Source organism: Dromiciops gliroides, chromosome 4 (assembly GCF_019393635.1).
Source record: "Dromiciops gliroides isolate mDroGli1 chromosome 4, mDroGli1.pri, whole genome shotgun sequence".
Classification (NCBI taxonomy): Eukaryota; Metazoa; Chordata; class Mammalia; order Microbiotheria; family Microbiotheriidae; genus Dromiciops; species Dromiciops gliroides.
The window spans coordinates 159,174,949-159,191,238 of record NC_057864.1 but is presented as its reverse complement, the minus strand read 5'-3'; the positions used below and the strand labels follow the sequence as shown (position 1 = coordinate 159,191,238).

General features: G+C 41.4%; 1 protein-coding gene across 3 annotated transcripts in view; it reads right to left on the bottom strand.

Annotated features, from left to right (window-relative positions):
* GON4L (gon-4 like) overlaps positions 1-16,290 on the bottom strand; it is a 298,840-nt gene that overhangs the window by 162,302 nt on the left and 120,248 nt on the right. The window lies entirely within an intron of this gene.

The window sequence follows — 16,290 nt, the reverse complement described above, 5'->3', positions numbered from 1 at the left end:
TTTTTTGCATGGCACCCATTACTTTCTTTCTTTTTTTTTTTTAAAGTGAGGCAGTTGGGGTTAAGTGACTTGCCCAGGGTCACACAGCTAGTAAGTGTTAAGTGTCTGAGGTCAGATTTGAACTCAGGTACTCCTGACTCCAGGGCCAGTGCTCTATCCACTGCGCCAACTAGCTGCCCCCTGGGACCCATTTCTTGAAGGCCATATGGCCTCAGAAGGGAAAAAGGGTAAGGTAATAAGAATTTACACAGCGCCTACTATGTGCCAGGCACTGTGCTAAGAACCTACAAATATCTCATTTGATCCTCACAACTCCATTAAATAGGTGCTGTTATTATCTCCATTCTACAGTTGTTTCCTCAAATAAGGCAAAGATGTAGCCAGAGCCAAACTCAGGCCTTTTTGAAGAAGCCAACAATTCTGGCTTCACAGCCCATCCCCAAAGGCTCTTCCTAAGCACACATCTAGCCAACCAGAAACAGTTACAGAATGTCCATATAGTCCCTGCAAGGTACTTTCCTTACATATCATTATTTATCATCATTACTCTCCTAGAAGCAAACCTCTTAGGGTCTCCATGTAGGCAGTTGTTTCAGCTGAACAAACCGATGGGTGATCTGCATGCTCTAGACCCCAGTTACATAAAGATGAGAAAACTGAGGCCTAGAGAAGAGATCTGCCAAAGTTACATAGGTAGTAAATGTCAGAGCTGAGATTCAAACCCAAGATATCTGAATCCAAATTCAGTGTTCATCCTGCTTCCACTCTCAGCTTAGCTGGGTGCTTCTGCTATTCCATCACTGTATGGTTTTTTGTTTTTGTTTGTTTTTGTTTTGGGGGGTTTCATGGGTTTTGGTTTGGTTTTGGTTTTTTTTGTAGGGCAATGAGGTTTAAGTGACTTGCCCAGGGTCACACAGCTAGTGTCAAATGTCTGAGGCTGGATTTGAAGTCAGGTCCTCTTGAATCCAGGGCCAGTGCTTTATCCACTGAACCACCTAGCTGCCCTCATACTATATGGTTTTAACAAAATATTTTTTTATGCTAGGGCAAAGCTGCCAAGAAAATCAATGCAGGGGGTGTAATTATAAATATCAAATGGCCAGGAACATTCTACTAATCCCCAGATAATTGACATGATTCTATATTACCATACAGCTCCAAATAGTGTAGTCATAGCCAATGTTCATTACTGTAGGCAGGAACATTGTGGGATATTCTTAGCAATGAAGGCTTAATGACTGTACTGTGCTCCCAAGTAATTCTTTGTTTTTTTGTTTTTGTTTTTTTGTGGGGCAATGAGGGTTAAGTGACCTGCCCAAGGTCACACAGCTAGTAAGTGTCAAGTGTCTGAGGCCGGATTTGAATTCAGGTCCTCCTGAATCCAGGCCAGGTACTTTATCCTCTGTGCCACCTAGCTGTCCCCCTCCCAAATAATTCTTTTTTTTTTTTTTTTGGCTGGGTAATGAGGGTTAAGTGACTTGCCCAGGGTCATACAGCTAGTAAGTGTCGAGTGTCTGAGGCCAGATTTGAACTCAGGTCCTTCTGAATCCAGGGCCAGTAATTTATCCACTGTGCCACCTAGCTGCTCCCCAAATAATTCTGGTTTTTTGGGGTTTTTTTGGTGAGGCAATTGGGGTTAAGCGACTTGCCCAGGGTCACACAGCTAGTAATTTTAAGTGTCTGAGGCCGGATTTAAACTCAGGTACTCCTGAATCCAGGGCTGGTGCTTTATCCACTTCGCCACCTAGCTGCCCCCAAATAATTCTTTTTTTTTTTTCAAATTTTTTTTTAATTAATAAAGTATTTTGGTTTTTTTCCCGTTACATGTAAAGATGGTTCTCAACTTTTGTTTATACAAGCTTTCCAATTTCAGATTTTTCTCCCTCCCTCCCCTAGACAGCAGGTAATTTGATATATATAGAGAGATAGATAGATAGATAGGTATCTATCTATATATACATAATAACATTAAATCTATTTCTGCATTAGTCATGTTATAAGAGAAAAATCAGAGCAATGACGAAAAACCTCAAAATAGAAAAACATCAGCACCCAAAACAAAAGAAATAGTATGGTTCATTTAGCATCTATTCCACAGTTCTTTTTTTTTCCTGGATTTGGAGATCCTCTTCTATCATGAGTTCCCTGGAACTCTTCTGTGCCATTGCACTGGTGAGAAGAATATAGTCCATCACAGTAGATCAACACTCAATGTTGATGATACTGTATACAATGTTCTTCTGGTTCTGCTCATCTCACTCATCATCAGCCCACGCAAGACCCTCCAGGTTTCTCTGAACTCCTCCTGCTCAGCACAATAGTATTCCATTGCATTCATATACCACAACTTGTCCAGCCATTCCCCAATTGACGCACATCCCCATAACTTCCAATTCCTTGCCACCACATAAAGAGCAGCTATAAATACTTTTGTACATGTGGGTCCCTTTCCCCCTTCCGTGATTTCTTTGGGCAAAAGACCCAAAAGTGGTATTGCTGGGTCAAAGGGTATGCACAGCTTTATCACCCTTTGGGCATAATTCCAAATTGCTCTCCAGAATGGTTGGATCAGTTCACAGCTCCACCAACAATGCATTTGTGTTCCAATTTTCCCACAGCTCCAACATTTATTATTTTCCTTTTTTGTCATTTTAGCCAATCTGATAGGTGTCAGGTGGTACCTCAGAGTTGTTTTAATTTGCATCTCTCTAATCATTAGAGATTTAGAGCATTTTTTCATATGGGAATAGATAGCTTTGGTTTCTTCATCAGAAAACTGCCTGTTCATATCCTTTGACCATTTCTCAATTAGGGAATGACTTGGATTCTTATAAATTTGATTTAGTTCCCTATATATTTTAGAAATGAGGCCTTGGGGGGGGGGGGCAGAGCCAAGATGGCAGAGAGGAAACAGCAAGCTGCCTGAGCTCTCCTTCTGTTCCCTCAAAAAGAACATTAAATCAAGCTTCTGGACGGATTCTGAAACTACAGAACCTGCAAAGGGACAGAGAGACACAGTCTTCCAACCAGAGATCATTTAGAAGACTTCAGGAAAAGGTCGGTCTGACTCGGGCAAAAGGGAGGCCCAGCGCAGGGCAGCAACCCAGCGCCGAGGGGGTTGGGGCAAGTCAACAGGAGCTGCGGGCCACAGCCGAACAACTGAGGCCCCTGGAACCTGGCTCAAAAATCTGGTGGCCAAGAAGGACAGTAGAAAAACCTATCTGCACCGGCCGGGAGGGCCACGAATGGGGCAGGCACAGGGCACAGGGATCGGGCACCTGGCCGAGCGCACTCAGACAGGAAGTGCAGGGGAGCGAACTGCACACACTATAAAGACCTCAGAGTAAAAAGCCGGTCACAGCACCTATACCCCTGCACAAGAAGCCCAACACAGGGACCCTGGTGCCCCCAGAGCAGACCTCAACTCAACTTAAAAAATAAATAAATAAGCTGCAATAATGAGTAAGAAGCAAAAAAGAGCCCTCTCCATTGAGAGCTTCTGTATCAATAGGGAAGAAGCCAACACAAACTCACGTGAGGACAATACCCTCAAATTGCCTACATGTGAAGCCTCATGAGGGAAGGTGAATTGGTCTCAAGAACAAAAAGCCTTCCTGGAAGAGCTCAAAAAGGATTTTAAAAATCAATTGAGAGAGGTAGAAGAAAAAATGGGGAGAGAAATGAAAGTAAAACAAGAAAACTATGAAAAAAAATCAGCAGCTTGGAAAAGGAAGCACATGTAAGAAATGATGAGCAGGAAGAGTTCAGAGAAACCTGGAGGGTCTTACGTGAGCTGATGATGAGTGAGATGAGCAGAACCAGAAGAACATTGTACACAGTATCATCAACATTGAGTGTTGACCTACTGTGATGGACTATATTCTTCTCACCAATGCAATGGTACAGAAGAGTTCCAGGGAACTCATGATAGAAGAGGATCTCCAAATCCAAGAAAAAAAAAAGAAAGAAAAACTGTGGAGTATAGATGCTGATTGAACCATATTATTTCTTTTGTTTTGGGTGCTGTTGTTTTTTTTTTTCTTTCTATTTTGAGGTTTTGCATCACTGCTCTGATTCTTTCTCTTGTAACAGGATTAATGCAGAAATAGGATTAATGTTATTATGTGTATATATATGTGTGTGTATATATATATATCTATATGTATATGTATAGAGATATATAGATATAACCTATATCAGATTACCTGCTGTCTAGGGGAGGGGGGAGGGAGGGGCGGGAGGGAGAAAAATCTGAAATTGTAAAGCATGTATAAACAAAAGTTGAGAACTATCTTTACATGTAACGGAAAAAATAAAATATCTCATAAAAAAAACAAAAGAAAAAAAAAGAAAAGGAAGCACAAAGATTGACTGGCCAAATGGAAAAAAAAGTGCATAATTTCCCCGAAGGAAAACAATGACTTAAAAAATTCAGTTGGCCAAATGGAAAAAAAGGTGCATAATCTCATTAAAGAAAACAAGGCCTTAAAAAATTCATCTGGCCAAATGGAAAAAAAAGGTGCATAATCTCATTGAAGAAAACACTGCCTTAAAAAATTCACTTGGCCAAATGGAAAAAAAGGTACATAATCTTACTGAAGAAAACAACGCCTTAAAAATTAAAATTGGACAGTTGGACAGTTGGAAGATAAGGAATCCATGAGACACCAGGAATCAGTCAAGCAGAATCAAAAGAATTAAGAAATAGAAGAAAATGTGAAATACCTCATTGGAAAGACAACTGATCTGGAAAACAGATCCAGGAGAGACAATTTGAGAATCATTGGACTGCCTGAAAGCCATGACCAGAAAAAGAATCTAGTCACCATATTCCAGGAAATTATTTTTTAATTTTTTTTTTTTTTGCGGGGCAATGGGGGTTAAGTGACTTGCCCAGGGTCACACAGCTAGTGTCAAGTGTCTGAGGCTGGATTTGAACTCAGGTACTCCTGAATCCAGGGCCAGTGCTGTATCCACTGCGCCACCTAGCCGCCCCCACATTCCAGGAAATTATTAAGGAGAACTGCCCTGATATCATAGAATCAGAGGATAAAATCATCATTGAAAGAATCCACCGATCACCTCCTGAAAGAGACCCCCAAAAGGAAAACTCCAAGGAATATTGTAGCCAAATTCCAGAATTATCAGGTGAAGGAGAAAATACTCCAAGCAGCCAAAAAGAAGCAATTTAAATATCATGGAGCCACAGTCAGGACTGCTCAGGACCTGGCAGCTTCAACATTAAAGGACCGCAAGGCTTGGAATATGATATTCCAGAAGGCAAAGGAGCTTGGATTGCAGCCAAGAAACTATTACCCAGCAAAAATGTGCATTTTCTTTCAGGGGAAAAGATGGACATTTAATGACATTGGGGACTTTCAGTCTTTCCTGGTGAAAAGACCAGAACTGAATGGAAAATTCGATCTCAACATAAAAGACTCAAGAGAAGTTTAAAAAGGTAAACAGGGGGGGGGGGGGAAGGTTACCCTATTAGGTTAAACTGTTTATATCCCTACACGGGAAGATAATACTCATAACTCTTAAGAATTGTAAATGTATTTGGGCAGAGAGAAGGACTTTACACAGAGGGTATAAATATAAATTGTCTTTGAGGTGATGATACAAAAAAGAATTAAGGGGTTAAAAAGGGAATCTATGGGGAGGAGAGGAAAGGGGAGATGGAATGGGATGAATTATATCATATGAAGAGGTAAAAAAAAACCTATTACAATAGAGGGAAAGAAAGGAGGGGTGAACATTGTTTCAACCCTATTCTCATTAGATTTGATTCAAAGAGGGAATAACATATACGTTCATTGGGATAAAGAAACTTAACTCATTCTTTAGGGAAGCAAAAGGGGAAGGGAAAGGGGGGACTGATAGAAGGGAGGACAAAAGCAGGGGAGAAAAGGGTAAAGAAAAGAGAGGGGGGTGATAAAAAGGGAGAGCAGATTGGGGGAGGCAGGGGTAAGAAGTAAAACGTCGGTGAGGAGGAATAGGGTGAAAGAAGGGGGGAAAAGTACAAAGGGGTAAATAGAATGGAGGGGAATAGACAGTCAGTAATAATAACTGTGAATGTGAATGGGATGAACTCTGCTATAAAACGGAAGCAAATTGCAGAGTGGATTAAAAACCAGAATCCTACAATATGCTGTTTACAAGAAACACATTTGAAGCAAAGAGATACACACAGAGTAAAGGTAAAGGGCTGGAGCAGAATATATTATGCTTCAGCTAAAGTAAAAAAAGCAGGGGTAGCAATCCTTATCTCAGACAAAGTGCAGGCAAAAATAGATCTCATTAAAAGGGATAAGGAAGGAAATTACATCTTGCTAAAAGGTACTATAGATAATTAAGTAATATCAATATTAAATATGTATATGCCAAGTGGTATAGCATCCAAGTTCTTAGAGGAGAAGTTAAATGAGTTACAAGAGGAATTAGACAGTAATACTATACTAGCGGGGGATCTGAATCTCCTCCTCTCAGAATTAGATAAATCTAGCCGAAAAATAAATAAGAAAGAAGTGAAAGAGGTGAATAGATTACTAGAAAAATTAGACATGATAGATGCCTGGAGAAAATTGAATGGGGATAGAAAGGAATATACCTTCTTCTCAGCAGTACATGGCACATTTTAAAAAATTGACCATGTATTAGGGCACAAAAACATCATAGTCAAATGTAGAAAGGCAGAAATAGTAAATGCATCCTTCTCAGATAATGATGCAATAAAAATTACATGTAAGAAAGAGCCAGGGAAAAGTAGAATGAAAATCAATTGGAAACTAAATAATTTCATTCCAAAGAATGAATGGGCCAAACAACAAATCATAGAAAGAATCAACAACTCCATCCAAGAGAATGACAGTAATGAGGCAACATACCAAAATCTATGGGATGCAGCCAAAGCAGTGCTTAGGGAAAAATTTATAGCTCTAAATGCTTACATGAATAATAAAAAAGAGAAAGAGGAGATTAATGAATTGGGCATGCAACTTAAAAAGCTAGAAAAAGAACAAATTAGAAATCCCCAATTAGGGGCAGCTAGTTGGCGCAGTGGATAAGCACCGGCCCTGGATTCAGGAGTACCTGAGTTCAAATCCGGCCTCAGACACTTACTAGCTGTGTGACCCTGGGCAAGTCACTTAACCCCAATTGCCTCACCAAAAAAAAAAAAAAAGAAATCCCCAATTAGATACTAAACTAGAGATCCTGAAAATCAAAGGAGAAATTAATAAGATTGAAAGCAAAAAAAATCTATAGAATTAATCAATAAAACTAAGAGCTGGTTTTATGAAAAAACCAATAAAATAGATAAAATATTGGTTAATTTGATTTAAAAAAAGAAAGAAGACAACCAAATTACCAGTATCAAAAATGAAAAGGGTGGGGCAGCTAGGTGGCGCAGTGGATAGAGCACCGGCCCTGGAGTCAGGAGTACCTGAGTTCAAATCCAGCCTCAGACACTTAACACTTACTAGCTGTGTGACCTTGGGCAAGTCACTTAACCCCAATTGCCTCACTAAAAAAACAAACAAAAAACAAAACAAAAAACACACACGAAAAATGAAAAGGGTGATGTTACCACCAATGAAGTGGAAATTAAATCAATAATTAGGAATTATTTTGCCCAACTGTATGCCAGTAAATTTGACAATCTAAATGAAATGGATGAATATTTACAAAAATACAAACTGCCCAGCTTAACTGAAGAGGAAATAAAATCCTTAAATAAACCCATATTAGAAAAAGAAATTGAACAAGCCATTAATGAACTCCCTAAGAAAAAATCCCTAGGGCCAGATGGGTTCACGGGTTAATTTTACCAAACATTTAAAGAACAATTAATTCCAATATTATACAAATTATTTGGAAAAATAGATGGAGAAGGAGTTCTACCAAATTTGTTTTATGACACAAATATGGTGGTGATACCAAAACCAGGCAAAGCAAAAACAGAGAAAGAAAATTATAGACCAATTTCCCTAATGAATATTGATGCTAAAATCTTAAATAAGATATTAGCAAGGAGATTAGAGCAAGTAATCACCAGGATAATACACTATGACCAGGTGGGATTTATACCAGGAATGCAGGGCTGGTCATCAATAAGAAAACCAACCAAAATCATATGATTATCTCAATAGATGCAGAGAAAGCTTTTGACAAAATATAACACCCATTCCTTTTTTTTTTTTTTCCTTTGGGGCAGTGGGGGTTAAGTGACTTGCCCAGGGTTACACAGCTAGTAAGTGTCAAGTGTCTGAGGCTGGATTTGAACTCAGGTACTCCTGAATCCCGGGCCGGTGCTTTATCCACTGTGCCACCTAGCCACCCCAACACCCATTCCTAATAAAAACACTGGAGAGTTTAGGAATAGGTGGAGCTTTCCTTAAAATAATAAACAGTATCTACCTAAAGCCATCAGCAAGTATTATATGCAATGGAGATAAATTAGAGGCCTTCCCAATAAGATCAGGGGTGAAACAGGGATGTCCATTATCCCTCCTATTATTTAATATTGTACTAGAAATGTTAGCTTTAGCAATCAGAGAAGAGAAAGGAATTAAAGGAATTAGAATAGGCAAGGAGGAAACAAAACTATCGCTCTTTGCAGATGATATGATGGTATACTTAAAGAATCCTAGAGAATCAACTCAAAAATTACTTGAAACAATTAACAACTTTAGCAAAGTAGCAAGATATAAGACAAATCCACATTTGGGTCTGGAGAGGAGGGGAGGGACCAGGGCAATTTGAATCAGACATGATTTTGAACTCAGGCCTGGATTCCCTTTCCCCACTTTGCCTCCAGGCGGTAGGGGATTAAAAGCTTCTAGAGGGTGGGTCGTTGCCTCCAAGCATGCAAAATTAGAGCAACAATTAGTGTTAGAATTTGGAAAAGCTGCAGGAATCTATTCAGGTTTTTCTGAAAAAGCATGGTTGGGAGAGGGGGAGATATTTCATTGCGTCTAAGCACCTTGCTGGCTCTTCTAACAAAAATAAAAATAAAAATGGAAAATCCACAAAAACAAAGCATTAACATGATCTTATCTCCCATTTGTCTGTTTAAACAGACTAAACTAAAAAATAGGGTAATTAGGGAGTTTAAAAGGTTCATTTGAAAAAATTTATAGGGAAAACACCTGGCAATTCAGCAGCACTTCGGATTTAAAGGGACAGGATAGGGGAAATTTCTTACCCAACCTGAAGATCAGAAGAGTGAGGTTCAGCTTTCCTCTTTGTGGTCAGCCATCTGTTAAGGGGCTAAAATTCTAGCTAGTCTGTCTAAAATATCTAATGAGTGGTTGCCAATAAATTATAAGCTTTAGCAAGAGTTAGGCTTTTAAGCATTTATTAAGGAGAATAAGAATTTGGTAAAGAGAGAGAAAAAGGCCTACATTCATCTATCTATTAAAGGGAGAGCACATTTCTAGCTCCACTCTCCACCAGAGTCCAAAGGAAGGAGAGCGAGTCAGAGCGCCCAGCTCTTCCTTCTTCCTCCCACTAGCAAACGTCACTTCCTGACACCAAAGAAAAGACACATGTTCTTGCCCTCAAAGATCTTCCTTTCATGGTGCAACTTTTCTACAGTAAGTCTCCAGCAGGTGGCGTCATTCCAATCCTTACACCATCTCACTGCTTTCTGGCTTCTCCAGCAAAATGTTTACAACCCAGCCCATTGTTTCAGTTTGGGTTCAAGCAGCATCAACAAAGTGAGCAGCACAAGTCCAGTTCCTGAATGGACCAGTTGGCTTTTCAGGGGAAACTTTGTCAGCCAAAAATGATGCTTTCAGCCCAGGGAGGTTCAAAATCCCTTAAGTCACAGAGATAGCAATAAATAGTTTAGCTGCTTACATCTATTTCTGAAAGGCCCCGAGAATAATTGTGAACAAAGAAATTGTAAATGCTGATCAAAATGACATGGCTAGACAGTTTATAAGGATCATCAAGGGCTGGATATCACATCACCTGCTGTGAAGTGGTTTGGTCTTAAGTTCATTCTCTTATATGTTTTCTGTGAATGCAATACAGACTCTGCCAGGGATCTCCTGGTAAAATTAGAGACCAAAGGTTTGGTCCCCTGAATTACCTCAATAGGCTTGATGTAGGAGGCAAAAAATGGTTTAATAGAAAAACCTAAGGTCCAAGTTCTAATTCAGATATTAGCTCCAAAAGGGATTCAGACCCCAGTTAATGGATAACTTATAAGTCAGGATGCTAGGTTCTCTCACCCACAGAAATCAGTACCTATAATGGGACCATAAAGGGTCAGGTCATATAACAATAAGACACAAGACAGGTATAGAAATTCTAATGAAAAATTTGAAACTAAGCATGGGAACCAGAAAGAGACATGTGCAAAAAAGGCCAAATTTGTCCCCAGATTCACCTTATAATGTGTAAACCCCCAAAACACACCTCCACAGAAAAAGGTACCCCCACCTCAGGTGTTGGCTTAGGACCCCTGGAACTCCAAATTAGGACAGGCCCTCCCCTGTACCTCCCCAAAGGTGGAGATTATTATAATAAGGACAGGCCCTCCCTTGTACCTCCCCAAGGTGGAGGTTATTATATTGAGACTGATAATCAATTTATCCATAGTATAAATATAACTGTCTTTTCTTTCACTATTCAAGAGACACCTTTCCATTATTCTTGTTCTCTCCCTATGGTCATTCACAGTATTACAATAAAACTTGAGAAACTGAGTCACTGAGTCTTGTAATTCTTTGGGGATGACTCATGATCCATTTGACTCCAAATTGCATCCCACATCAGGCTCATTGTATCTGTTGAGAGCAGGTGAGAAATTTTTTGCTCCTTGCACTCCTTATGTCATATTAGGGGAAGACCTAATGAGATCAGGTGTGATAACATATGAAGAGTGCTTTGTAAACCTTAAAGTGTTATATAAGCATTAGTCATCATTATTATTATTATTGATTTTCAATGAAGCTTGTGTGCTGCCTCTAAAGTCAGCCCTAAAGTTCTTATATTCCTTGACCACCCTGCTATCTGCTTTGTCTGCTGTATTCCCTCCTGATTGATTGCTCTGAGCTGATCCTATCTCCAACTTACCCTGTATATATGTTGTAGGTCCATGGTTATCTGTGTGGGATTTCCTTGAGGCCAGGAACTGGTTTTGCCTTTGTCTCAACAGTGCTTAGGACTCTGCTTGGCTCATAGTAAGCACTTAATAAATGCTCCTTGAGTTGCCTGGAAAGAGGAATGAAAGGCTGTTCTTTTGTGAGCTCCAGTGAGTCCTTCAGATGGAGAAAAGGGCACAGGAAAAACTTACTCTGTGACGTGCAGTTCACTTCTGTGTAAAACAGGACTAACTCAGTGGGCAGCTAGGTGGCACAGTGGATAGAGTACAGGACCAGGATTCAGAAGGACCTGAGTTCAAATGCTGCCTCAGACACTTGACACTTGCTAGCTGTGTGATCCTGGGCAAGTCACTTAACCCCCACTGCCCTGCCCAAAAAAACAAAACAAACACAGGCCTGACTGACAATGTATGTTCCAGATGGTGAGGGCTTCAGATCTTCTTGGTCTTCTCTCAGTTCTTCTGTCCCCCTGTGCTTTTCTTTTCTTTTCTTTTGCGGGGCACTGAGGGTTAAGTGACTTGCCCAGGGTCACACAGCTAGTAAGCGTCAAGTGTCTGAGGCCGGATTTGAACTCAGGTCCTCCTGACTCCAGGACCAGTGCTCTATCCACTGTGCCACCTAGTTGCCTGTGGTTTTAATTGGCTGCCAGGGCTCTGAAGGTCACAAGGAGAAGGCTTCTTCAGGAAAGAGGGAGAAGGGTCTGAGCTTTTTCATCATGATTTCTCCCTAAGTAGAAGACAAACAGGCTGCAAGGGGAAGGAAATGTGATGATAAATACTCCCTGGAGGCCTTCAGCATCACAAATTAGTCTCAACAAGGCATTCCCTCTTCTGGTACTTAGTGCTTGAGAGGATGAATCCCAGCCTGTTGAGCTGCCTCTAGCCTTGTTCTCAGGGTACCTACGTGGTACCATGGATAGCTCACCAAGCCTGGAATCAGGAAGACTCATCTTCATGAGTTCAAATCTGGCCTCAGACACTGATTAGCTCTGTGACCCTTGACAAGTCACTCAGCTGCGTTTGCTTCAGTAAGCTTGCCAAGAAAGTCCATATTGGGTCACAAATAGTTGGACACAATTGTACCAAGACCTGACTCTGTGCTAAATCTACTTTACCCTGCTGTTATCTATGATTTGGCAAGTTTGGGTTTTTTGGTTTTTTTCTGAGATCAGACTTAAATACTCTTGTTGTTTTAATCTATGGATTTGGAGGTAATAATTCATCCATTTATATTCATCATCAAGTTTGTTGTTGTGGGACACAATCCTCTGTCATTCAAATTATTTCCCTTCCTTCTCCCTGCCCCATCCCTCTCCTCCCTCCATCTCTCCCCTTCCTTCCCTTCCCTGACCTCCTTCCACCCTTCCAGTCTTCCTACACATTGTTTCCCTACAGGTACTCTACCAACCAGTGACAATAACATCCTTGCTGTCCCCTGTACAAGATACTTTCAATTCAGAGGATTTTCATTGGCTTTCCTTCATTCTCCAAATTATCTTTTTCATTATTTTCCCATCCTTGAATCTCTGACTTCCTTCTAGCCCTCTAGTGAGTGGTCTAGGCCAAAGCTTCTTAAACTTGGAGTTGTGACCCCATAGGGTCACATAACAGAATGTGGGGGGGGGGGCCACAAAAAATTTGGCAGCAATAAAAGGTTACATATACCTATTTTATATACCTATATACCCAGCGTCACATAAAAATTACTTGGGTGAAGAGGGGTATGAGTGAAGCCCTAGTCTAGTGGAAAGTTCCCTGAGCTTTCCATCTCCTGCTGGGTGCAGCATGTGCCCTAAGGAAAGGCCACTAGATGTTAGGATTGGCTTCTTCCATCTGCCCCAAAACAACAAGGGATCTTTCACCTCCTCTTTTTTTTTTTTTTTTTTTTTTTTTTGCGGGGCAATGATCGTTAAGTGACTTGCCCAGGGTCACACAGCTAGTAAGTGTCAAGTGTCTGAGGCCAGATTTGAACTCAGGTCCTCCTGAATCCAGGGCCGGTGCTCTATCCACTGCGCCACCTAGCTGCCTAGTCTTCTTAGCATATGGCAGTTATGCCCAGTCTGGCCTCAGCCTTAGATCACTCCCATCATTCATCCTTTTCTCACTCAGAGAAGTGCTTCTGAATGAAGGTAGAGAAATTCACACAACCATTCTATCCATTTCCACTACAGATTTATGTTCCATAACCTCAACTGGGCCTTCATGTCTGCTAGGAAGTTCTACTATATCTCCCTTATCAACTCCCCATCCCACTCTCCACAGTGGCTCTTCCCAGCCTTTTCATTCCTCAAAGCTCCTGTGCCTCCTCTTCCTCCCATTCTCTCAGCTGAGAGCCCTGCTTCATTTTGTAGAAAAAATTGACGCCATTTACTGTGTGCTCCCTCTTTTTCCTCTTCCTTGTCTCCTATCACTCAGGTACCTTCTGCCACTTTCCTCCACTCCTGCCTCACATGATGGAGTGGTCTTACTCCTTACCAAGGCTAAAACTTCTACGTGTTCAAGCCATCCTGTTCCATCCCATCTCCTCCAAACAGACTGTCCCCTCTGCCACCCCTACTCTTTCACTTCTTTTTTTCTTTTTTCACTTATTTTCAATCTTTCCCTGTCTATTGGCTCATTTCCTACTGCCTACAAACATGCCCGTGCCTCCCCATCCTGGAAAAATCCTCATTTGATCCTTCCAACCCTGCTAACTACTGTCTTCTATCTCTTCTGCCCTCTGGAGCTAAACTCCTCAAACAGGCCATCTACAAGAGGTGCCTCTACTTCCTCTCCTTAGCCCCATACAGTCTGGTTTCTGAACTTATCATTCCACCAAAACTGCTCTTTCCAAGTTACTAAAGATCCCTTTGTTGCCAGATCCAAGTGGCTTTTTCTCCATCCTCATTCTCCTTGACCTCTGCAGCCTCTGACACTATTGATCACTCTCTCCTCCTTGATCTTTGGGACACTATTCTCTCCTGGTTTTCCTGCTACCTATCTGACCATTCCTTCTCTGCCTCCTTTGTTAGATCCTCCTCCAGATCACACCCTAGAACTGGAGGTTAGGTGGAGGTAACCCTCAGGGTTCTATCCTGGGCTCTCTTCTCTTCTCCCTTTATACCGCTTGACTTGCTCATCTCTTCAGCTCCCATGGTCCTAATTACCATCTCTGTGCTGACAGCTTTCAGACAGTAGACATCATAAACTCAATAAGTTCTATTTTGGATATATTATCTTTCCCTCTAGACCTTACCTCCCTCCTAGCTTCCCTATTGCCATAGAGGGCAGCACCCTCCTCCCAGCCCCTCAGGCTCACAACCTAGGAGTCATCCCGGATTCTTCACTATCTCTCACCTCCCACATCCATTTCTGTTGCCAAGGCCTGTTGATTTCACCTTTCAACATCTCTGGGATATGCCCCCTTCTCTCCTCTGATACTGCCACCACTCTAGTGCAAGCCCCCATCACCTCACACCTGGATTAGTATAATAGCCTGCTGGTGGGTCTGCCTACCTCACATTTCTCAGAATTCCAATCCATCCTCCATTCAGTCACTAAAGTGATTGTCCTGGTTATATCACCCCACCCCACTCAATAAACTCTAGCGGCTCCCTGTTTCCTCCAGGAGCAAATACAAAATGTTCTGTTGGACATTCAGAGCCCTAAAGAACCTATCCCTCTCCTACCTTTCCAGTCTTCTTAAACCTCATTCCCTGACATGTACTTTTCAATCCAATGACATTGGCCTCTTGGTTATTCCACAAACAAGACATTAAGACTTTCAGGTGTGGGCATTTTCTCTGGCTGTTCCCTTCTCCAGTCTAAGTACTAAGGTCCCTTGCTTTTAAGTTCCAATTAAAATCTCACTGTCTACAGGAAGCCTTTCCCAGCCCCTCTTAATTCCAGTGCCTTTTGTCTTTTAATTATTTCCTATTTATCATGTATACAGCTTGCTTTGTATATGTTTGTTTCCATGTTTTCTATAAGCTCCTTGAGGTGCAGGGATTATCTTTTGACTCTTTTTGTATGTCCAACATTTAACATGTAATAGGCACTTATTAATACATATTGATGGATTGAAGACCCAGTTAAAATCCTACCTTTTGCAAGAAGAATTTCCAGATTCCCCTTAATGTTAGTGTCTTCCCTATGTTAATTATTATTCAATCTATCCTGTCTATATCTTGTTTGTACACAGTTGTGTTTGCCTGGTGTCTCTAGTATGTTGATGAACTCCTTAAGAGCAGGCAGGCACTGGGGTTTTTTTTTTTTCTTCTTTGCCTAGTACCATTAGTGCTTAACTATGCTTGCTACATATGCCAGTTGATTATTTTCTGTAAGAAGGATTAGACCAACTTTCTGACTTCTTGCTTCTGCTTGGCCCCAGAAGCCAGAACTGGGAAAACCAAGTGGATGAATGTCAAAAGAAGAAAATTTAGTCTTGACGTTGGTCTAAATATCCTAACACCTAAACTATTCAAAAGTCCAATGAACTACCTTGAGAAGCTATATGACCATGTCTGTGGTGAGTCATAACAGAGCTTTTTTTTGGCTGGGGGGAAGAGTATGGGTTGGATTAAATGGCCCCTAAATTACTTTTTAATTGGGGGTTTATGATTTTCATCGATTAAGGTCCTAAAGGGAGAAAATGGAATAAAGGCAGTATTAGCTTTAGCCTGGAGGAAGATCACTTTATCCTCCACAATTGGAGAGAAGAATCTGTGGGAGGACACAACTGAAAAATGAAGGAGACTTCCATCATCTCGGTAAAGTTGGAAGTCTGTGCACAAGAAGGACCCAGGTAAGCGCTTGCTATGTGTCAGGTACTATGCTATGTGCTAGAGACGCACGGAATTCATGCTCTAACATGCAAACAACGATGTACAAGCAAGCAGGATAAACTGGAGATAATCTCGGAGCGAGGCATTAAGATGAGGACTGGAAAAGGCTGCTTGCAGAAAGTGAGATTTTAGCCGGGATTAGAAGGAAGCCAGTAGGCAGAGATGAGGATGGAGCGCGCGGCACCGACTCCCATTCATGCCTAGCTCTAGCCTCCTGGGGCTCCCCGCACTACAATGATGAGGCCGGGACAGGGGGGGCGGGGGAAGCCAGGTGAGGGCTTCCCGGGTGGAGGATACTCCACAGGTCAGTAGTGATAGAAGGACAGAGTGGCGCCTTCGGCCAGTAGACAGCTT